Below are 25,400 nucleotides of genomic sequence, written 5' to 3' on the forward strand. Positions count from 1 at the left end.
ACCAGCTGGAAACAAATGACACTGGCTGAACTGTGAGCCGATCTGCAGCTCTATTTACTACATGAGCATGCAGGAGTAGTGCAGCTAGATTTTAATATGCTGGATGGAATGCTAACATTTTACTCTGCATGTGTTAACATTTTTTTTTCTTACCTATTACTTTTTTTTTATATATATATACAAGTTTCATACAGTGAAACACTGAGAAACAGACACACATGAGTAGAACATAAAACAAAATATCAGTGATTGTTACAGCTTGATGGATCAGCACATAAGACCTACCTTGAACAGCAATGGGTATGATGTTGGCACAATAATCAACAACCAATCAATAGATTTTGGGGTCCTCACATGCATTTATTAACTCCTCAAAATAAAACATTGGTACAACTGTTGCTAATAAAAAAGAAAAGCAAAAAGCATTGCTGAGGATGTCAGTTCTTCGGCCTCGGAGTTTCTAAACCATTCAGTACGAGGGCCACAATGTATATTTTACAAATATTTGCAAGCCAAAAATAAATCCGTTTTTATAAATGAATAAATACAATTTAAATGAATGAATATGTTTTACATGGAGTTTTTTTGTAATCAGCATTATGTTATTACTATTATCGTTATTAGTAGTATTGTTATAATACAGGATTTATATAAAGCCAACAGACAGCACAGTTAAAATTCAATTCAATACAAGAGGGTTAGGAGGGTCCTACTTGTGAGAGTTTACAATCTAAAAGGGAGGGGTAAAGCCTGGTACACACTAACTAAAAAAAACGGTCGGAGCTACTGTACTAACCATGTAAGGATAGTTTACTGATCTCCCCCGATGAGCTGTTGTCTTCTGACAGGTGGACACCCCTACCAGAACACCCCGATCAGTGCTCTCTGCCATTGGCTGAAAGCGCTGATCGGGAGTCGGTCGGCTGCTGGTTTTCCAGCATACACGTCCAGCAGAAGCTGGTCAAACAGCCTACTTTTGTCGGGCAGACCAACATACACACGGGCCGTATGTCGGCCATTTTTTTTTTTTAACCCACCGTTGTCTCCCAACTTTCGGCCGGTGTGTACGGGGCTTATGTCATATAAAAGGTGATAACTGGAAGGCATGAGCTGATGGGGATTAAAATTAGGTTCAGTTGTTAGGTGAAGATGGGATAGGCTTCCCTAAAGAGATGAGTTTTCAGGGATCTTCTAAAAGTGGACAGAGTAGGAGATAGCTGGACAGATTATAGGATTCAGAACAACAGAGAAATAACTTCAGTAAAACAAAGCAAAGCAATGCCAAAAAATCTTGAGCCATTATTAAGGGTTGAACAAAAATAAATTCAGCCTTTACGTCAAGGTCTCCATTGCAGTCCCCCCGAACTGTACATCAGAGTCCACATCAGAGTTTGCCCCTACAGCAAGGTTCACACTATTGTGGCTCTGCGAGCCACGTTTTAGGCAGGCATGGCAGCCCATTCATTTGAATGGGCTGCCCTCCCTCCTGAAATGCAGAGTAAAGGTCCCTGCAGCATTTTAGAAATCGCAGCCCGCACGGGAACTGCAAGTGCAGTGCGTTTCCCAGAGCAAGATTGATTTCCAGTGCATGCGGCATACCTTTAGGACTAATGTTACCCACATGCATCTCCTGCATTTCACGGTGCTGATGGTTGCGGCTGTGATAACAGGTGCTGATCCGCAGCAGGAACCACCTGCATAAGTGTGACAAACGTGAACCTAGCCTACATGATTGTTCCCATCAGAGTTCCCTTTTATATCAGAGTCCCCTCTTACATCAATGTCTTCATCAGAGCCCCCCCCTTACATCAGTGTCCCTATAACAGTCCCTCTTACCTCATTAGTCTTACAGATCAATGTAGCAGCAGGGCAGGAGGCAGAGCAGGTCCGGACTTACAAAGTTCCATCCTCCTATGAATGCTGGGGTAAGCATATGCTTTCCTGCTAGGACACCTGCAGTCCTAGGATCCAAAAACACACCCTTGCTTCTGTGCTGGTGACTGCATTGGGGGTCAGGGGTGTTGTTAACTGGGGGGGTGAAGATTGTGCCTATCAGCTGTTGGGGGAGAGGCAGAGACTGTGCACATTAGCTGTGGGCCAGATAAAATCTTGTAACAAGCTGCATGTGGCCCATGGGCCATAGTTTGGAGACCCCTGATCTACATTATATGAAGTCATGTTCTAAATTTTTCACATTAGCATCACTACTAAACTATACTATTATTTGTGAGAGCAATGTGGTAACAGGCATTCCTATTGTTCAACTGCAGTTTCTTTTTTTTTATGTAATCTTTATTTTGAAATTTTTTTCAAACAGACAAGTATACATTTAACAGAACGCATAGGTAGAAAAGACAATATATGACATTAGGGGCTTCTCACCGGGTGCTGTTAGTCATCAAGGAAATTACTCAGGGAAGTATACAGTTTGGGGATCATCCTAGGGCAGGGATCTGCAATTAGCGGACCTCCAGCTGTTGCAAAACTACAAGTCCCATCATGCCTCTGCCTCTGGGTGTCATGCTTGTGGCTGTCAGAGTCTTGCTATGCCTCATGGGACTTGTAGTTCTGCAACAGCTGGAGGTCCGCTAATTGCATATCCCTGTCCTAGGGGATAGGTTATCAACACATCACAACCATGATATGAATTCAAACAGCAATGGGTTTCCCCTATCATCCCTGTCTGGTATAGCTCCACGGAGGGTGTAAGCCTTCGATCAGAGATAAGAATCAGACCGCACTTCTAGGTATCAGGCCCATATATACAAAAGAAATAGAGTAAAGGAAATAAATTTAAAAAAAACAAAAACACCTGCTGGTATATTGAGCTGACATAAACTGTGGCAGTCCTCCAAGGTTCGGTCTCCCCTGCCCCTCAGACCCCTAGTGCCCCGAGCTCCCCCCCGGCCCGAGCCCATCAAACAGAGGGGGCCGCTGTCAGTGAGGGCCCTGGGGCAACCCTCCCATCCGGACCTGCATAGTTCAGCCAAGCAGCCCACATGGTATAGAACTTCACATATTTATCTTTATACAGTGCCATCCACTCCTCTGCGGCCATAATATTGTTGACTAAGGTCATCCATTCAGTGCAAGTAGGTACTCGGGGTGTCTTCCAGTGGATTGGGATTAGTCGCCGGGCTGCATTTAACAGATGGGGCAATATAGATTTGCGGTATTGGCCGAGAGGAGTAGTGGGGAAGTGCAGTAGGGATTCCAACGGGGAATCTGGGAGCTCCAAGTCTAGAATAATCTTGATCTGAGCATGGATATCTAGCCAGAAGGGTCGTAGCTTGGGGCATTCCCACCAGATGTGAAGGATGAGCCTCTAAGGCCACATTCTCTCCAGCATACATCTGATAGGGAAGGGTATATTTTGGAGAGCTTGGAGGGTACTCTATACCACCTGGTCAGAACCTTATAACTATTCTCCTGCATTTTCGTATCTACTGTGCTCGAATGTGTAAGTCTGTACATATGGTCCAGCTGAGGCTCGGTAAAGACGTGCTGAAGGTCCCTCTCCCACTCCCTAATGAACCCCGGCTTCCCCTCAGTATTGAAATAGCATGAGGGATAGCTGATGTCGACATACATAATCTTTCAAATGGCGAGGCCAAAGTAGGTCACCGGGCTTCCTAGGGTAGGCTAATAATAAAGTGCTGGAGCTGTCTATAGTGCCACTCATCCATTAAGAAGGGGCCATACTGTTCCCTCATCAACTGCAGTTTCTTTCCATATGTTCCTCTCAAACTTTGTTGAACAAAGGGGAGCAAAGCAAAATCTCTCTTTATTTTTTTTTTATTTATTAATTACAGGTATTTACAGTATATAGCATGCATGTGTACAGATAATAAGGACCATTGTTTACAGAAGCTAATTAACTTACCAACATGTCTTTTGGAATGTGGGAGGTCACCAAAAAAAGTAACAGAAAAAGGCTAAGATGGCACATGGTACACCCATGGCTGCCAGCTGGACATCACTGAGACCCCTTACTAATCACTGTAGGCATCCAAGTTTGGATTCTGCTTCTTGTGAGCCCTAAGCATTGCACCCCACTGGGGACTCCCCTGGGTTCTTCCCAGTGTGGCTCTCATTAAACTATGCTCCCCACCACCCCACTTAAATAGGCAGCTCTTTTCTCTTGTCCATTATGGGACAGTGCAGCAGCAGAGGTATAATTCCCAAACCTAGCCTTGTAAAGACTCAATACAACATCTGGTAGCCATTTAAGAGATGCCTGTGTCCTCTCCTCTGCCCTCCCTTGAACAGGGCAGACTTCAAATCCAGCAACTGTGCATGGGCAGCTCCAGGGGTCAAAGACAGAATGTCTTCATGTTTGCCTCCTCCATTCCTTATGGGGATGCCTTTGACTCAATAAGATGCAGTGTTTTTTTCCGAACAGAGCAAATGGTGATTTGTAGCCTGTGACCAGGGGGAGGAATGTTTGTAAAAGACAAACGAGGTTGTAAAAAATAAATGCTAATACTGTGATTGGTTAAATAATAACAGGAGAATGTTGGTAGCTTTAAATAATAGGATTTTTCCCTCCTTCATTGATTCCAATGGCTTGTTGGGCCTTATGCCCCGTCCACGCGGTCAGATTTTCCAACGGAAAATGTTCGATGGGAGCCTTTTGTCGGAAATTCCGACCGTGTGTAGGCTCTATCGGACAGTTTCCATTGGAATTTCTGTCGCACAAAATTTGGGATTTGGTTCTCAAATTTTCCGACAACAAAATCCGGTGTCGTAAATTCCGATCGTGTGCACACAATTCCGACGCACAAAGTGCCATGCATGCTCGGAATCAAGCAGAAAAGCAGCACTGGCTATTGAACTTCCTTTTTCTCGGCTCGTCGTACGTGTTGTACGTCACCGTGTTCTTGACGTTCGGAATTTCTGACCAACTTTGTGTGACCGTGTGTATGCAAGACAAGTTTGAGCCAACATCCGTCTGAAAAAAAACATGAATTTTGTTGTCGGAATGTCCGATCGTGTGTATGAGGCATTAGGCACAGTGCCTGTACTGCATGTGCCTAATAAGCAATCTGGGCCTTATGACATCAATATACATGGGATGATTGTCAGTCAATCTTGCTGATTTCCTTGTCTGCAGACACCGGACTGTCCCAGCCCTCATATTCCTGTTGATATAGTAACTGATTATTTTGTATACTTGTATGGGTATTTTTGTTCCTAAGAAAAAATACAGCAGTAAAGGTGTCTGGACCTGCTCAAAAGAAATACATGTACAATCTAGGCATGCACATGTAGATAAAAAAAGAAATCTTGGAAAGTTTGAACTGTTTGTGTGTATACATAATCATTTTTTTTATTTTTGATACAGTAGGGAAGGATTACAACTGTCACCTTCTAATTGATGACAGTGTAGATTTAGGTAGATGATGACTAGGTAGATTTACTGTTCTTTAACCTGGTGACCATTGTCACTGAGATAGAGGTGGGCAATCCAAAATTTAAGAGTTGTCACCAGAAAAATAACAGATGTTAAATCTTACAATAGTGACACTTGTCCAATGAAAACTGTCTAAAGTTGGTACTACACAGAAATTTGTCTGGTTCAGCAGGAGCCAGACACATTTTGATCAGTGTGTTCTGAAAGTGGCAGGTCCCGCTGTCAGAATACAATCTCCTGGTGGGGTGGATTCCTCAATCCAACTTGTTTGTGTGGATGGAGGAATCTGTAAAATTTTTTTGTCATTCAGCCCACTACCTGAATGAAAACAAAATCTAAAAGTATGACCAGCTTTAGAGGGGAATTCCTCTCACTCTGTAGAGATATCCTAACATGTCCTGTTGTATCTCTGGAATAGGAGGTGAAGAGAAATCTCCCCAACAGGAATCACACAGCCAAAATAGACTGCCAAGGGATTTACCCTTCTCTATTCTATCCAAAACTAAAAAAGTTTTTGCTATACATTCACTTTCAGTACCACTAAATTATGGCCAGCTATGCATAGCATGCATGGTCAAACAGCTGATTGCACTCCCCGGGAGCCCCAAAGTCTAGGGAGATATAATATTTAAATGGTGACTTCAGGTTCTGAAGTTGTGCTTGGCCCTTCCATTCACCTGCCTCCTTTGCCTCATTATTGGTCAGTGAGGCCGGCCATCAAAAGGATGGTCCAATAGTAGGGAACAGGAGGTTGGGGAACATGGGGTTAGGCACTGCATACTTGTGCTACCCAAGCTTTGGAGGCTCCAGGGAGCTCTGGAAGACGTCTGACCATGTGCCCAGACACCTATAACTGCCTGCTAAGCATGCCTGCCTGCAGTTTAGAAGTGTTAAAGAGAACAAAAGTTCAATGTAAACTGTAAATCTGAGTTGCTGTAAAAGAGAATACAAATCACAAACAGACTAGAAGAGTGAGTAGGCAAGTCTTCAAGAAAGTCAAGTATGGGAAAACAGGATTTGGAATTGCAGGTAAATGACAGACCGGCATATATATAGAAAAAACGGGGTTGTCCTTATCGAGATTGTAAGAAACCAGAAGACCAAATGTGTGACACAGCATACAATGTAGGGAAAAATATGATGTATTTATTAATGAATTAAAATATCATTATTCTCCCCAATGGGAGATGATAGTTGTGACACTAATAACATGACAGATATCCAGAGGCTACTGAGCCAGATAGTCTCTAAATATGACAACACGCAGCACAAGACAACAAACACAGAACATTACAATTAAAACAAATAAGCAGTCGTCCCGACGCCAGAGATCTATGCGTGGATGTTCATGCCGACACCACTGTGTCATATAAGCATTAAATAATATTAGTAGTTTATGGCATGGGTATCCACGCAGGGGTCCCCCGGAAGACTCAAGTCCACAAACTAGTGATGGAAAAAAGGGGGGAGGGAGGGAGTAGGTCTGATTGTCAGCCTGAAGGATCAAATGGCTGTAATAGGAAGATCTGAATTAGATAAGTCTATAAAAATAGATTTATGTTGAGGGAACAATTTGCAAGGATGTTACTGGTGTGGATATATAGTCCAGATTAAATCCAGGGCGATGTGTGTAGGATATCCTATATATTTGCAAAGAGAACTATGCTCCTATAACTGTCTAGGAGATAGGACCAATAATACTGTGGAGCAAATTCACTGCTTGTGATGGACTAAATTATTGCTATTTCCTTGTATAGATCAAGCAAAATAGTATGATTTGATTGCTAGTCCTTAGCACATGTATTATGTGTTAACCAATCAGGTTTGAAAGGACCATTTACTATTCCCCAAACTCTGCACAATATTGATGGCTACAGTAAATATTGGGGGCCGGTCATACGATACCCGTCTGTGGTGATGTTCTTCACGATAGGTCTTGAAAATGGACATATATGGTGTATCCATACTTTCAGCAAATGGGCGCTTGCCGCACGTACGTTCCTTCCAAAAGTCAGAGGCTTTGCTCACTCGACTCACTTCCGGGACATGGTGGAACGAAGAGGCATCATGTGACGCTGATGACGTCAACGCGTTTTGCAAGGATGAAACACATAGCTTCACCTGGACGCAATTCATCCTTGCGAAACGCGTTGACGTCATCAGCGTCACGTGATGCCTCTTTGTTCCACCATGTCCCGGAAGTGAGTCCTTGATGAGCGAGGAAGCCTGCTAGCCTGTTAGCTGTAACATAGTGTCGAAGCCTCTGACTTTTGGAAGGAACGTACGTGCGGCAAGCGCCCATATCGGGGAACATTTGCAGAGAGTATGGATACACCTTATATGTCAGTTTTCAAGACCTGACCTATCGTGAAGAGCATCACCACAGACAGGTATCGTATGACCAGCCGCCAATATCTACTGTAGCCATCAATATTGTGCGGAGTATGGGGAATAGTAAACCATCCTTTCAAACCTGATTGGTTAAGACATAATACATCTGCTAAGGGCTAGCAATCAGATCATACTATTTTGCTTGATCTATACAAGGAAATAGCAATAATTTAGTCCATCACAAGCAGTGAATTTGCTCCACGGTATTATCGGTCCTATCTCCTAGGCAGTTATAGGAGCATAGTTCTCCTTGCAAATATATAGGATATCCTACAGACATCGCCCTGGATTTAATCTGGACTATATATCCACACCACTAACATGGTTGCAAAATGCTCCCTCAACATAAATCTATTTTTGTAGACGTTACCTTCAATTATGATTGAGAAAATTATATCTAATTCAGATCTTCCTATTACAGCCATTTGATCCTTCAGGCTGACAATCAGACCTACTCCCTCCCTTCCTCCCCCCCTTTTTTCCATCACTAGTTTGTGAACTCGAGTCTTCCGGGGACCCCTTCGTGGATACCCATGCCATAAACTACTAATATCATTTAATGCTTATATGACACAGCGGTGTCGGCATGAACACACGCATAGATCTCTGGCGTCCGGACGATTGCTTATTCGTTTAATTGTAATGTTCTCTGTTTGTTGTCTTGTGCTGCATGTTGCCATATCTAGAGACTATCTGACACAGTAGCCTCTGGATATGTGTCATGTTATTAGTGTCACAACTACCATCTCCCATTGAGGAGAATAATGATATTTTAATTCAATAATAAATACATCATATTTTTCTTCCCTACATTGTATGCTGTGTCACTCATTTGGTCTTCTGGTTCCTTACAATCCCAATAAGGACAACCCTGTTTATATATATATATATATATATATATATATATGTATATACAGTTTTCTTGACTAGAGTGATGCTACCGATACTCGGTAAACAATGTTAAGTGGATATTAGTGTATTATTGCACATAAGTTAAGGCCCTTGTTCCTCTTTTTTGGTTAATAAAATGACAGACCAGGCAGTATACTAAGTAGATTCCAGATCATGCAAAGCCCTTTCACACAGGCTGTCAGCATCACAACCACATAGAACTCCGCTGTGTAAGACATGGAATGGGGCTCCACACCCATTACATTTCTAAAACACTTAGTTAAGTGCAACAAAATGTGAAACATCTACGTAAACAATTTACTTTGTATGAAGCCAAAACTTTACATTCCAAGGAAAAAACATATTCTTTTATCATAGAGTTTTTCTTCAGATAAGCCGACTGTTCCCAGGAAATTTTTGGATGAAAAGCATGTTTACTTTCATATGTGGACAGTTCCAATGATCATTAGCTAGGACTGGCCATTTAAAGGACCAGCAAGTGCCACTACCTCTGGTGACCCTAATCCTAGGTTCTCACCAATGCGATGCGGGAAACACCCGTGATTGGTACGCATTTCCCACACCACATTCAAAACCCGCTGCCCTTATGATCTGTAGCGGGTGTCAGTGCAATCTTAAAGACACCCCAACGCAGATCACAAATGCAGTGCATTGGCCTGCACCAGATCTCATGGTACAAAAGTACCATGCCATCCGGTTGCACTGTGATCCCAAAATTGCTGCATGCACAACTTTGGTATGATGCAGTGCAATTTGAGCCTATTAAATATGAATGGGCTCAAATCACACTGCACTAAATTGCATGTGAATTGAACAGGAATGCGGCGTGGTTCCTGTGCGATTCACATGAGGTTCATAGTGTGAACTGAGGCTTAATCCTAATTTAACGTTACGTGTAGTGCACATTCAGTGGCTGTATCCTTTTAAGAAAACAAATAAAGAAAGAAAATTTCTGGTATTTTGAAAATCTCTTGACTTGACTTGACCATAAGCTTAGGATTTGTCATAGTATGTGAAATGCAATATATACAGTTAATGTTGCAAACAAGACTATTTTTTTTATTTTATTTTTTTTTTATTCCTTATTTAGAAGAATGGGCGCATCATATGTTTTTCAGCACATACGTAGCAGAGTGAAATGTAACAGATATTGCACACAGAAACATGAAGGCAAATATACAGTATATACAGTGGGTATAGAAAAGAATCACCCCCCCCCCCCCCTTTAAAATAATCACATTTTGTTGCTTTGCAACCTGAACTGAAGACAGGCACATTTTGTGTTTTATCCAGCTGTTTTTGCTAGTGCGACTTATAACAACTTCTAGCCAGAAGTCTTCTAGGACTGCCTTGTAACCAATCTTTTGGCCATCCATACGATTTCCTTGTTACAGCTTCACAATTTGTTCTCTTTCATGAGACACTGTACCTTTTAGATATGTTCATTCTTTTCTTTCTTTATCATGTGTGTTTTTATGTAATTCAAATAAATTATATATTTTTACTATAATATGAGACCCTTTTTCTTTCCTATTTGGGATCTTAGTGGCAACCTTTAAAGTCCTTTTTCCTTTTTTTCTTTTTCTGTTTTTGTTCAATCGCTAATGAATGTAGTGAAACGCTCTGTAATATATGTCTCAAACGCTTTTTGCTTTGGGTCATTGTCATGTTGGAAGGTAAACTTTCTTCCCATTGACAACTTTCTGGCAGAAAAAAGTCTCAGAACTTTCTGAGGGAAGCAGATTTTCCTCAAGAATTTGGTGGTATGTTTCCCCATCCATTTTTCCTTCTATCCTAACAAGTGCCCCAGTCCTTGCTGCAGAGAGATACCCCCATAACAGGATATTACCACCTCCATGATTTACTGTAGGAATGGTGTTATTTGTATGGTGAGCTGTATTGGATTTCTGCTAGACATATCCTTTGGTGTTGAGGCCAAATAATTCAATTTTATTCTCATCTGACCACAACACCTTTTTCCATGTGGCCTCAGAATCTTCAAAGTGTATTTAAGGTGGTCAGATGAGACTAAAATTGAATTATTTGGTATTATTTTGACAGCCTCTTGTGATGTCATCAGGAAGCTTGTTGTATCTTTGAGGTTCTTTCAGATACCCCCACCCACCAATGACACACTGGGGTGCATTTGCAGTGCAGTGGAGATTGCCCGATGCATGTGCAGTTTGGAGGGGATTGACCTGAAGCCTCCTGACATTATTATTATTATTATTATACAGGATTTATATAGCGCCAACAGTTTATGCAGTGCTTTACAATATAAAAGGGAGACAATACAGTTATAATACAATAAAATACAAGAGGATTAAGAGGGCCCTGCTCAGAAGTGCTTACAATCTAATAGGGTGGGGCAGGTGGTACAAAAGGTTGTAACTGTGGGGAATGAGCTGGTGGAAGTGGTAGGAGATTAGTTGGAGACGTGATAGGCTTTCCTGAAGAGATGAGTTTTCAGGGATCGCCTGAAGGTAGCAATAGTAGGGGATAGCCGGGCAGGTTGAGGTAGCGAGTTCCAGAGGATGACATCAGTATCCCAACCTGAGGGGACACTACATTCTTGTCTAGGTGAGAAAGTCGGAAGTGCAGGGCTGGGACCTGCAAAATATGTACTTTGCAAAAAAAAAATAATATCAGATTATGTTTAAAGGGGGGGAGGGGGTTAGAAGGAGAAGGAGAATGAAAATGATGCAAAGTCATTAATGAGAAAAAAAATCAGGTCTCCTGCCCTGCTGGATATGGATCTGTGTGGCAGAGCTGTGTAAATCTCAGGACTGGATCAACATAAATACAATTCATTTGGCAGGCATAACAGCTCCCTTCTATGTTTTATTCTGTGTATTTAGTGTACACCCCACCCACTGAATTATGCATACTTTATTCCTTTACATTTCAAGTAAGGATGCATAAGTAATGATAAGTAAGCCATATAAGATCTTTCATTTTCTTTCATTTTCTAAATGCTACAGATTTGCTGTAAGCTTCTCATCCCCAATTGTTTACTATTTCACCTCATTGGAGGCAGTCACCCACATATCATACCCCTTCATTAATCACATCCTTTTCCTAACCTTCTGACTCCCCTCTCTCCACTTCCTTCTGACCCTGGCATTGCTCGAATTTCCTGATCCCCACCCCCTTATAGGAACAGTTTTAACCATTGACTATCACTGTACTGGGCGTCAGAGAATATCACGAGCTCAAAAGTATGTGCAAGACAATTCCAACTATCCATATACGTAACTGGTAAAAACAAAAAAGCATTTGTAATAGTATATAGATCACGCAATGGAATTTGTTCTGCAGCCCCAGAAAATGTTTACTGTATACTGCATTTTTCCCCTTAAAAACAGGATAAAAAGTGAACTGGAATCCTTACTTGCAGTGTACTTCACTATTCATATGGTCATACCAGGTAGTTGTATTGGGCAGAAATGGTAAATTCAGGCAATGGGTGTTATTTCCGAAAGGCAAATCCACTTTGCACTACAAGTGCAAACTACAAGTGCAAAGTACACTTGAAATTGCACTGAAAGTGCACTTGGAAGTTCAGTCGCTGTAAATCTGAGGGATAGATCTAAAATGAGGGGAAGCTCTGCTGATTTTATCATCCAATCATGTGCAAGCTAAAATGCTGTTTTTTATTTTCCTTGCATGTCCCCCTCGGATCTACAGTGACTTTACTTTCAAGTGCACTTGTAGTGCAAAGTGGATTTGCCTTTCGTAAATAACCCCCAATGTCTAATTTTCTAATCACAGTTCCAGTTGTTTCTTTCATAGTAGGCAGTACAAAAAAACAAGTGTGAGTTTCCATTTCCCTCCACTATATTCTTCATAACACACTTATCATAGTCAACTCTCCCTGATTTCAAAGGGACTGTCCCTTAGTTTGGACAAAGTCCCTCTGTCCCTCTTTCATCCTCATGTGTCCCTCATTTTTGTCTGATCTATAGAGTTGTATATTAAATGCACTTTTTATCTTTCTGTTTCATTGTTTTTTATTAAGATTTTCATATTAACAACAATAAATCAGTACAATCGTATACTGTTACAAATATCATTCCTTAGTTCTTTCTGTAAATGCATCCAACATTTAATTCTACATATCACGTTGTACACTTTATGTTAACTTTTACCTGAGTCAAATCGAGTAATTCAAACTTTTTTTCTTTATATTAACAAGGATGGGACGGGGATTAGGAGTTCCCCCCCCAGACCCCCCCACCTGGGAACAAACTGTGTCTGGGGAAGTACCCCCCCCCATTTTCAGCAGCACTTTTTATCTTTCAAAAAGCGTTTCCCAGTGCTAAACCTTTCATCCAATTTCTAGATTGCTGCATTTGTAAATTTCAAAAGCCAATATAAAAGAATAGTAGTGATTAAAAAAAGCACTTGTGGGTTTAACTAATCATTTCTTTTGTATAACCCCTTCCCGCCGACCGTACGCACATCTGCGTACTCGGCTTTCCGGGGTTATACCAGGATGATGCCCGCAGCTGCAGGCATCATCCCGGTACCGTTGTTTCGAGCCAGCGATCGGCTACCCGTATATAACAACCGATGCGGCTAAAAGCCGCTCGGCTGTTATACCGGAGGAGTGGGAGGGGACATCCCCCCTCCCGCCGCCTCCCACCGCTCTTACCGGGCCTCCCGTGCGATCGGGAAGCCCGGTGTCCAATCGGCCACCTTCGGCAGCTGGGGGCGGGCTGGAACGAAGCTGTGGGCGGCTTCGTTCCAGCCTTCTCAATGTAAACGCGGAAGCGACGTCATGACGTCACTTCCCGTTTACTTTTTTTTTTAAACACAATTTACAAGTATAAAAAAAAATAAAAAAAATAAATAAAAAAATTTTTTTTAAAACGCCCCCGTCCCCGCGAGCTCACACAGCGAAGAAAGCGCATACGGAAGTCGCGCCCGCATATGTAAATGGTGTTCAAATCACACATGTGAGATATCGCCGCGATCGTCAGAGCGAGAGCAATAATTCTAGCCCTAGACCTCCTCTGTAACTCAAACCTGGTAACCGTAAAAAAAATTTAAAGCGTCGCCTATGGAAATTCATAGGTACCGTAGTTTGTCGCCATACAATGTGTGCGTGCAATTATAAAGGGTGACATGTTTGCTATCTATTTACTCGGCATAACATCATCTTTCAAATTATACAAAAAAATTGGGGTAACTTTACTGTTTGGATTTTTTAAAATTCATGAAAGTCTCCCTTTAAAACACCACTGCACAAATACCGTGTGATATAAAATATTGCAACAATCGCCATTTTATTCTCTAGATTCTCTGCTAAAAAATATATATATAATGTTTGGGAACTCTAAGTAATTTTCTAGCAAAAAATACGGATTTTAACTTGTAAACACCACATTTCAAAAATAGGCTTAGTCATGAAAGGGTTAACTCTCCTTCAAGGGGGCGTGGCAGGGATGTGTCCTATGCCTACATACTCTTTTTACATATTCTTCACATATTTTTATACATTATTTTCAGAACACTATATTTCTAATCATCCCCACACATGTGGAATGTGTTGTGGTGATCGGGCATGCTATGTGGATGTTTTCTTGGCCGGGGTGGGGTTTCTTGCCTCAGCTCTGGAACAGACAACCAGTTTGGGGTTCCATCTTTCTCGATGCTAGCCAAGCACAGTACTTTAGCCGACCTTTCTCCCCATGGGGTCTTTTCTCCCCTTAGGGGTAGAATATATTAACCAATACCATATACCCATTTGTATTTACAGTTTATCTCTGTACCCAACTCCTGATGAATGGGATATAGCCATGAAACGCATCGAGTTTCCATGGGGTGGTCAGTCAAGTCTGGCTCATTACCTATTCACTGGCCCATATATACCTTTTATACATTTACAATTTATTGAGTACTATGTAATTATTAATGTGTATGTGTATCTTCCTTTGTTTTTGCAGAGGCTCTGTTGCCTGTCAATAGGAAATATCTTGTACTATACCTACAATTAATCGTGTTCAAGATTTAGATCATTCACCTTATTGCCAAATGCCGTTTCTATGACATGTGTACATATATGTATTTATACCAATTTATCAATAATTATTCGTTATTTCTGTGCTGCCAAGCTGACATATCTGTATCAATGTATCCATTATGTTCATGCAATGTGTGCATGTGTATATATATATATATATATATATATATATATATATATATATATATATATATAAAATTACTTTTTTACTTGTTTAATATCATTGTCACAAATAAATAATGTTTACTAACCACTCTAACTCCACAAGTCAATGGCCTCATTCAAAGTCCCACATTCCTTTCTTGTTTAGCTAAATCAGGGATGGAGGAACATTCATTGCACCTCATTTAAAGCCCCAAAACTCCCCCCTCTCATTTATGCCTTAATTTATTGTTAATAGGTGTCCCTCGTTCCCATCTCAAAAAATTGGGAGGTATGCATTTATAACAAACTATGACTTATGCCGCATACATACGATTGGTTTTCTCATCGGAAAAAGATATGACGGCTTTTCCGACGGGATTCTGCTCAAGCTTGCCTTGCATATACATGGTCACGCAAAAGTTCGCTGAAATTACGACCGTTAAGAACGCGGTGACATACAACACTTCGACGAGCCAAGAAAATTAAGTTCAATGCTTCCAAGCATGCGTCGAATTGTTTTTTCATTTTCGGATAGGAACTTTTCCCAACCAAAAAATTGAGAGCATGTTCTCAATCTATTGCTGGCTGGAATTCTGCCAGCAAAAGACCGATGGAGCATACACACGGTCACATTTTCCGATGTAAACTCTCATCAGTCTTTTGCGGGCCGAAATTCTGATCGTGTGTACGCGGCATTAGAGGTATCAAACGCTGATTAAAGTGGAATGAACTCAAACTGGCAATTCACATCACAGTCTAAAGCCCCGTACACAGGGGCCGAATGGCAGGCAACATCAGCCAGTTCAATACAAAATGGGCGACATTCAGCCTGTGTATGGTGTCCCCTTCCACGTTCCCCCTGTCAGAACACAACAGCTCAGCGAGGAGTTTGTTGTACTAATGCTGGGTTGAATGGAAAAAAGTCATAGTGGGTACCAGGCTTAATTGTAGAATCCTTATACAGTTTCCTTTAGATTTATCTGAAGTTTGTATCCAGTTAGGTAGGCCTTCTCATTACATAGATAGAGGTATAACTTAAAGAGATTGTACAATCAGATTATACTGTGCATGGTCAGTTTGACAACTGGGGTTTTCCAGGAATTTCAGTACTGTTTTCATACCATATGTGAGAAGGCCTACTGTACAAGTGAATGGAACACAGAAACATCTCTAGTGAACAAGAATGTTTTAATTGTTATAGTCCTGCAGTCCTCTCCAAACATGGACAAATCACAAGGATGGACATTGTACATACTAGAACCAACGAGATCTACCCATTGATGGGCAGTCTAATAGAAAGAGGAGTTTTATTTTAAAATTTTTAACAAGTTTACCCTTTCCTAACAAGCTCAGAACAATACAAAGTGATCTCCTTATCTTCACTTAGTATTTTTCTTTAATAGTGTATTGCTGGCTTAGTTAATCTTTAATTGTCAACCAATGAAAATATGTTTTATTCAGAGAACAATAACATCTTCATATCAGAAATATACACTATGAATGATCTAGCTCTTTAGTAGAAACTGATATATACATCCTGCTTACTGCTTCAGTGGTGCTTTGTGCTGGAGGAGCGTCAGCTTGCTTTAGTCACATAATCAGTCCCAGTGCTCTAAGAAGAGACTATTGCAGAGAACAGCAATGAACCGATTATATGAGCACGTAGCTTCTAACTGTCCTTCACTTGGAGGGACTGTCCTTTCGGAACCAAATCCTTCTTTCCCTCTTTCCTCCTCAGTTATCCCTTTTGTTGGTCTGATATATAAACCTCTATGAGGAAAATGTATAACTACCAAATTTATTATGTGCAGTATTATTATACTACACTAGACTTTTATTCCAACCTCTAAGAACCCTTTCACACTGGGGCGGTAGGGGGCGTCGGCGGTAAAACAGCGCTATTTTTAGCGCTGTTTTACTGCGGTATTCGGCCGCTAGCGCTGCGGTTTTAACCCCCCGCTGGCGGCCGAAAAAGGGTTAAAACCACTCGTATAGCGCGGCTATAGCCGCGTATTGGTATAGCCGCGCTGTCCCATTGATTTCAATGGGCAGGAGCGGTTTAGGAGCGGTGAATACACCGCTCCTTCACCGCTCCAAAGATGCGGCTGACAGGAGATTTTTTCTTCTCCTGCCAGCGCACCGCTTCAGTGTGAAAGCCCGAGGGCTTTCACACTGAACAAACAGCAGAGGCTGTTTTGGGGCGGTTTGCAGGCGGTATTTTTAGCGCAATAACGCCTGCAAACCGCCCCAGTGTGAAAGGAGCCTAAATGATCACATTTGCTCTTTTGAAAATCCAGTATAAAGGAGGTAAATAAGCACTGCCTAACAGGAGAAGTGGCAGCAGTGAGTTCTTTGCTTACAAAAGTTATACTTTGTGATCAAAAATGTCTCTCTTTCCAATCTCAGAAAGTTGAAAGATGCACTATATTACCAAAAGTATTGGGATGCCTGCCTTTACATAAAGACATGGATGAGCGAGTTTGGGGTGCCTGACCTCACAAATGGGCTTCTGGAAGAATGGTCAAACATTCCCATAGACACACTCCTAAACCTTGTGGAGAGCCTTCCCAGAAGAGTTGAAGCTGTTATAGCTGCAAAGGATGGGCCAAATCAATATTGAACCCTAAGGACTAAACACGGTACAATGGTGGCAGGGGATTATCTGTTGACAGACTGTTGTCCTAAAATCTTACCGTTAGTATGCTCCTTTTGACAATTATTGTCCAATTTTTGGCCAACATATGTTGGATGACAGGCTAGTAAGTTTTCGGCGGACAGTGGCTTGACATCAGATTTTTGTATGGTCAGCACACAAATCCGTTACACAAAAGTCGAAAGTACAAACGCGCATGCTCGGAATCAATGCTCACCAATCACGAAATTAGCAGAAGGGGCCCAAAGGGTGGCGCTCAAGAGCTGAAATTCCTTGTAGTACATCACTACATTCGTGTTTGTGGCACGACAATTGTGTACCGTTATGCCCCGTACACACGGTCGGATTTTCTGACGGAAAATGTTCGATGTGAGCTTGTTGTCAGAAATTCCGACCGTGTGTAGGCTCCATCGGACATTTTCCTTCGGAATTTCCGTCACACAAAATTTGAGATCTGGATCTCAAATTTTCCGACAACAAAATCCGTTGTCGTAAATTCAGATTGTTTGTACACAATTCCAATGCACAAAGTTCCACGCATGCTCGGAATCAAGCAGAAGAGCCGCACTGGTTATTGAACTTCATTTTACTCAGCTTGTCGTACGTGTTGTACATCATTGTGTTCTTGACATTCGGAACTTCCACAAGATTTGTGTGACCGTGTGTATGCAAGACACGTTTAAGCCAACATCCATCGGAAAAAATCCATGGATTTTGTTGTCGGAATGTCCGATCGTGTGTACAGGGCATTAGTATGCAAGACAAGATCCTGGCACACGCCCTTTTGACAAAAATCAGACGCTCGGTAGGCCAACAATGGTACCGTGTGTACGAGACTTAAGACTGGGAGGCCATTAAAGTTCATGTGCGTGAAAAGGCAGGCGTCACAATACTTTTGGTAATATAGTGTAGATAAGCCTTTCTAAAGGCATTGAGTAAACAGGGTGTACAGAATACGGACAGTTGCAAGGAAGTGATGCTTGAATATTTTCATCATTTTTAAGAAAATAGGATGTTCAGATTGCAATAGAAAAGTGAATTTTTAAAAACTGTTTTATTTTATATTATGGGTAAGCAGTAAATAGTCTGAAATCTGGTCATTGTAAAACACTTGCTTAAACGATACTTTGCTTTTCAAAAGAATGTTCCACTACCAAATGGTACTGATCTCACACCTTTATACAAAATGAGCTTGCAATTTGCATCTTTAACTTCATTAACAGTACATTGTTAGCTTTAGTGGTCATTATCAGGTTGTCTATTGTATAAAGTCTACCTTTAACATCTGCTTGTTAAAGTACTGTAAATCTTGTCAGCAGCATACTTAAATGTATAAAGTTGTCTGCACCTTATTGATTGCTGGAGAACAACTCATACCTCTCAGTGTGATTAAAACTAGTATTCAAAGATCTATAAGACCTACTCCAGGAGTGATCTCTTATACACTGACCACTTCTACTTCAAGGAGCCCATAGACAGCTCAACTTTTACCTAATTCCTACGAAATTAGTCCAACTTTGAGCCATGGATGGCCCTGCAAGCACCAAATTGACAGAGGTGGGTGGGTATTGGGTAACTGGATGGCTTCTGAAGCTGTGAAACTTGCTGTCATATCTAAAGCCTAATGCCGCGTACACACGGTCGGACTTTTCGTCTACAAAAGTCCAACGGACGCCGACGGACTAAAGCTGGCTGGTAATCCGATCGTGTGTGGGCTTCTCCGGACTTTCAGCAGACTTTTTCAGCCTCAAATCCGACGGACTTTAGATTTGAAACATGCTTCAAATCTTTACGTCGTAACTACGACGGACCCCGAAATCCGCTTGTCTGTGTGCTAGTCCGACGGACAAAAACCCATGCTAGGGCAGCTATTGGCTACTGGCTATGAACTTCCTTATTTTAGTCCGGTGTACGTCATCACGTACGAATCCGTCGGACTTTTGTGTGGTCGTGTGTAGGCAAGTCCGTTCGTTAGAAAGTCTGCTGCAAGTCCGCCGAAAGTCCGCCGGAAGTCTGTCGGACAGGCTGTCGGACTTTTGTAGACGAAAAGTCCGACCGTGTGTACGCGGCATCATACCCACGATCAGAAAATCTGAGAAAAATACAGCTTTCAAAGCGATCATATGATAATCTGAAATTTTAGTACACAGCTTTCGAGACCCGATCACGAGTTCTTCTGAAATTATAAGGGACAAACATGAACATTTTTCTTGTATGATACCAGATCCTATAATTTTCAATTAATCAGCGCAATATTGGCCCGAAAAAAACGGAAGAGCAAGAACACGGATGCTCAGAAACAAAAGAATACATTACAATGCAATACAACACTTTACATCGCTTCCGAAGTTGTATTCTGTCGTTCAAGAATTTTCGTAAGTTTAGTAAACTCTACATTTTCGATATGAGATAGCATTCAAAAAATGATAATTCGTCCGATATTCTCTTCGTGTGTATGAGGCTTTAGCCAGGGAGACGTTGGAGGGCTCGGTCTGCAAAGAAAACAAAGCAGTCATAATAGTTATTTTTATCTCCCATGGCTCTTAAATGAAAAGATAAAAAAATTAAAGAAACTCAATCGCTCATTGCTAAAATACAACTTTTTGAGCATAGACACAAACGCAGCTAGAAGTCGGAAAACAAGAGATGTTTGGAGACGCTATGACAAAACCCATTACAACTCCTAGATCAACCCGTGTTAAGACATATAGTCCACAGGTTCTACAAACACAGGAGTAATGCTGACCAGGGCTCTGAGAAAACAGAGGGAGATCAGCCATGTCCATAAAATTTCCCTCGTTCTGGGAAGACAACTTTGCATATGTTGCAAATTGCTAAACACTTCCTCAAATTCTTGTAAAAACTATACAATCTGAAACCATAAGAAAGACCTGAGGAACAGAATACGTTTCACAATATACACTACTCAGTGCCAACCAAAGAAAATAATCACTGATTTAGAAAGTAAGATATTTCTCTTCGAAAATTGAGGCCACCATTATTGAACTCCCCAATGGGAAAAGTCCATGACATGATGGATACAATAAAAATTACTATAAGAAATACCTGTCCCTCTTACTGCCCCACGTGAGCAGATGTTACAATTCTTTAACTAAAGATACCCCTCTCCCCAAAGAAGCCCTTTTAGCCCACTTTAGTGTAATCCCAAAAGAGGGCAGGGATTACATGCAATGTTAAATAAAATTAAATAATTGCAAAATTTACACAGGCCAAAGCAGTTGCATCATGGCTAAAGAGGCCGAAGACAATTCATTTAGAGCCCCCAACTTATGCATTGCATACATGCCCAACCGATTAGCATTCCCCGAATGCCAAAAGGGCATTTGACAGGGTAGACTGGTCCTTCCTAGAAGACATCCTATGAACCTTGAGGCTCAGCCCCAATATTTTTACTGCTTCCTTGTCTTGTATAGTCAAGGCTGCAATAGTATAGTAAGGCTGTATAGTAAGGCTGCAAATACATGGGCTTTCCAGATAAGGAATGGTACCAGACAGACTTCCCACTGTCCCCATTCTATCTGAACTAACACAAACTGTCTTGGCACTACTATCTATGCTTCCAGGCCCCATGGCATCTCAGAAACGTAGTTTACTGCCTTTTTTTTCCTGTCAGCTGCCAGACAACTGATCCCCTTGTTCTGGAAAACGACCACTACCCCTCCATTATCCTTGTGGGTTTCTACTGTAAATGATATCATGCGAATGGAGAAGATGCTGGCTCTAGATAAAACAACAGGTTTGAAAAGTTTAAGGTTCTGTGGCTTATCCACTTCAGACTCCCTGAAAAATGTTATTACCTGCTGACTAATATGATACCACACCTTGACCACCACTTATAGGTTAGAGTAGACCTCCAAGGTTCACTCAAACCCTCTTCTTACTTCCTCCCCGGACCTCATCGTGATCTTTTGCTCTCCTCCCCCTTTCTTTCTTTTTCTTACTTCTTTTTTTTCTGCCCCCCCCCCCCCCCCCCCCCGACATATTCAAATGTTCCACCCTCAGGTTTTTGTTCTCCTTACACTAGGTTATATGTCTATGTTCTTATTTTGCCTGGGGTACATACCTTTATTGGTACGCTACCTATGATTATGTTATACCTATTTTCGATACATAATTTGTACTATACACCTTGTAAAGCTGGATATGAGGATCTACCTCTTTTGTTCTCTTATTTTTATTTACAATAAAAATATATTTGTCTCTAAACACAAACTGTCTGCATACGCAGATTGCATCCTATTTTATGTATCAGAACCACAGATGACGCCACCAAACCTTATGTTGGTATTAAAAGACTTTGGTGAGCCCTCCAACTTTGGCAGGATTTATGAGTTGCATAAATTTTTTAACCACATGCCGACCAGCGCACGACGATATACATCGGCACAATGGCATGGCCTGGCAAATGGGCGTACAAGTACGTCCCCTTTAAGATGCTGCATTGTGTGCATGCACAAGCCCGCGCTGCGTGCTCCATGACCGCGGGTTCCGCGGACTCGATGTCCGCCGGGTCCCGCAATCGTGTCACAGAGCGGAAGAACAGGGAGATGCCTTTGTAAACAAGGCATTTCCCTGTTCTGCCTAGTGACATGACAAGGATCTACTGCTCCCTGTCATCGGGAGCAGTGATCGCTGTCATGTGAGTAGTAGCCCAACCCCCCCACAGTTAGAATCACTCCCTAGGACACACTTAACCCCTTGATCGCCTCCTAGTGTTTAACCCCTTCCCTGCCATTTTCATAGCACTGATCGCTGTATAAATGACAATGATCCCAAAATAGTGTTAAAAGTGTCTGATGTGTCCGCCATAATGTCACAAAATGCCATAAAACTATTCCCTGTTTTGTAGACATTATAACTTTTGCGCAAACCAATCAATATACACTTATTGCGATTTTTTTTTTACCAAAAATATGTAGAAGAATACATATCGGCCTAAACTGAGGAAATTTTTTTTTATATATATATATTTTTGGGGGATATTAATTATAGCAAAAAGTAAAAAAAATAGCTTTTTTGTTCAAAATTGTCGCTCCTTTTTTTGTTTATAGCGCAAATAATAAAAACCACAGAGATGATCAAATACGACCAAAAGAAAGCTCTATTTGTGGGGAAAAAAGGACGTCAATTTTGTTTGGGTGCAACATCGCACGACTGCGCAATTTTCAGTTAAAGCGACACAGTGCCGAATTGTAAAAAGTGCTCTGGTCAGGAAGGGGGTAAATCCTTCCGGGGCTGAAGTGGTTAAATTTCTCTACCTATGGAAATGGATGCCTCTCCACAATAGACTTTCATATTTGAATAGGAATCAAACTCAGTGAAATACTCTATGAGAGAAACTATGCCCCAATATTCTCCTTCATTAAGGGGATCTCGAGAGATGGAACAAAACCATCTTCAGTTTGTAAATGGATAGAAAATAGGCTAAAAAAAACACAGAATTCAGAGAGTAGTGGTTAATGATTCTTACTCTGAATGGTCTAAGGTTATCAGTGGTGTACCCTAAGGCTCAGTGTTGAGACCAGGCCTGGACTGGCCATAGGGCAGACTGGACATGTGCCCGGTGGGCCGGGGCCACCCGCTCCGTGGCATGTTGATGATCAGGCCGCACAGTGGGAGGTAAGGGGCGGCCTCGGCCTGGACAGGCTCCACACAGGCCGTGGCCACCACTCGCCTACCGCTGTGGGGCCATGCCTGTGTCTTCTCCGGCGGAACTAACGGATGCATGGGCTGAGCTGTGTGTCTCTCTCACACACAGCTCAGCCTCAGAGCCAACGCTGACAGTTCCGCTCTCCACTCCTATGGACCGATCCTCCTCCTCCAGCCATGGGCGTCCGCACGGTGTGGCACGGGGGGGGGAGAGCTGTGGGCCGCTATCAGGATGTTTCCCCCGATCGACCCCCTTTCTCATGTCAGCAGCAAGGGAGAAGAGAAAGCTTCCTGCCTGTTCTTCTTCCTTCCCCATTGGCCACAGCGGAGGGCCAATCAGAAGAAACTAGAGGAGCATCATGGGAAATGAAGTCCTGGAGATTGGTGGCCCAATTGTTCTCAGCAGGGAACTGGCTACAGTCCCCAGCATGCACTCTGCTGGGAGAAAAAGAGAAAACCCAGAAACAAGCTGAGGAGTGCTATACTCACACTGTAGCAGCTACTACAGGAGAAATGGAAAAAGAAAGAGAGGACTGTGCTGGGGGAACTAATAGCCCCAGCACCACCAGATGCTGTACCCACACCACCAGAGAGAGCCACGCTGTACCTGCACCATCAGTGAGAGCCACGAGAGCCACGCTGTACCCACAACACCAGTGAGAGCCATGAGAGCCACGCTGTACCCACACCACCAGAGAGCACCACGAGCGTGTTGCCGCACCACCAGGGAGCCATGCTGTACCCGCACCACCAGAGAGAGCCACAAGAGTCATGCTGTACACGCACCACCAGAGAGAGCCATGCTGTACCCGCACCACCAGATAGCCACACTGTACCCACACCACCAGAGAGAGCCACGCTGTACCCACACCACCAGAGAGCCACAAGCATGTACCTGCACCACCAGAGAGCCACACTGTACCCGCAACATCAGAGAGAGCCACGAGAGCCACGCTCTACCTGCACCACCAGAAAAAGCCACGAGAGCCACGCTGTACCCACACCACCAGAGAGAGCCACAAGAGCCACGCTGTACCCACACCCCCAAAGAGAGCCACAAGAGCCATGCTGTACCCACAGCACCGGAGAGAGCCACGCTGTACCACACCACCAGAGAGAGAGAGAGCCACACTGTACCCACACCACCAGAGAGAGAGTGCCATGCTGTCCAACACCACCAGAGAGAGAGCAGGTCAGTGTCACTGGGCCGTGTGGGCACAATAGGAGACAGACAGTACTAGCATTGTATGGCCACAATAGGACTGGGACACTGTAATATAAAGGGGACTGCAATGTAAAGGGGCACTGTAATCATTGCAGTGCCCCCTTTACAGTGCAGTTCCCTTTATATCACAGTGTCCCTGCACATTACAGTGTGGAGGACCGACACCAGCCACCCCCCGTGAATGTCTACCGACACCCAAACCCCCCCCCCCCCCCCCCGGGTCCCTGGAAAAGTTGGCCCCCCCGGGTCCCTGGAAAAGTTGGCTGCTCAGTCTGAAAAAGCCGGGGCCTATTTTTTGTCCTAGTCCAGGCCTGTTTGAGACCCTTACTTTTTAATATCTTTAGAAATGATATGGGGTCTGGGATTAAAAGATTAAAAGTACAATTTCAGTGTTTGCAGATGACACCAAGCTATGGAGTGGAATAAAGTCCTTACAGGATGTGCCCAACTTACAAGCCAACCTTAATGCACTGTTTAATTGGGCAACTGTGTGGCAAATGAGGTTTAATGTTGAAAAATTTAAAGTTATGCACTTGGGGGCTAAGAATACGCATGTATCATACATACTAGGGCGTGGGACAGCAACCTGTAGATCGCAATCCACCGGTAGATTGCGGACAGCTGACTGGTGGATCTTGGTCTGGGTTTGCTGACCTGTCATTCCAGAGCATCAAACAGAGTGCAATGCAGAGAGACTGCTTGTGGAGCTGTAGAAGGGAGCAAGAGCCACATAAGCCGATGCCTCCTCTGTAGCGCTGGCTCTTGTCCCATGCGGAGTAATGCCAACTGCACTTCACCTCTTATCCCAGCTAGCAGTCTCCAGAGTGGTGCCAGCAGCAGGAAAGAAGAGAAGCAATACAATGGGCATTATAGTATAGGTCTGCTTTCACACTGATATGCTACGGTTTACCCACCCGCTTTCCTGCGGGTTTGCTGCGCTTAGCCATTAACTTCTATTATATCCTGC

This window comes from Aquarana catesbeiana, linkage group LG02 (genome assembly GCF_042186555.1).
Source record: "Aquarana catesbeiana isolate 2022-GZ linkage group LG02, ASM4218655v1, whole genome shotgun sequence".
NCBI classification, from domain to species: domain Eukaryota; kingdom Metazoa; phylum Chordata; class Amphibia; order Anura; family Ranidae; genus Aquarana; species Aquarana catesbeiana.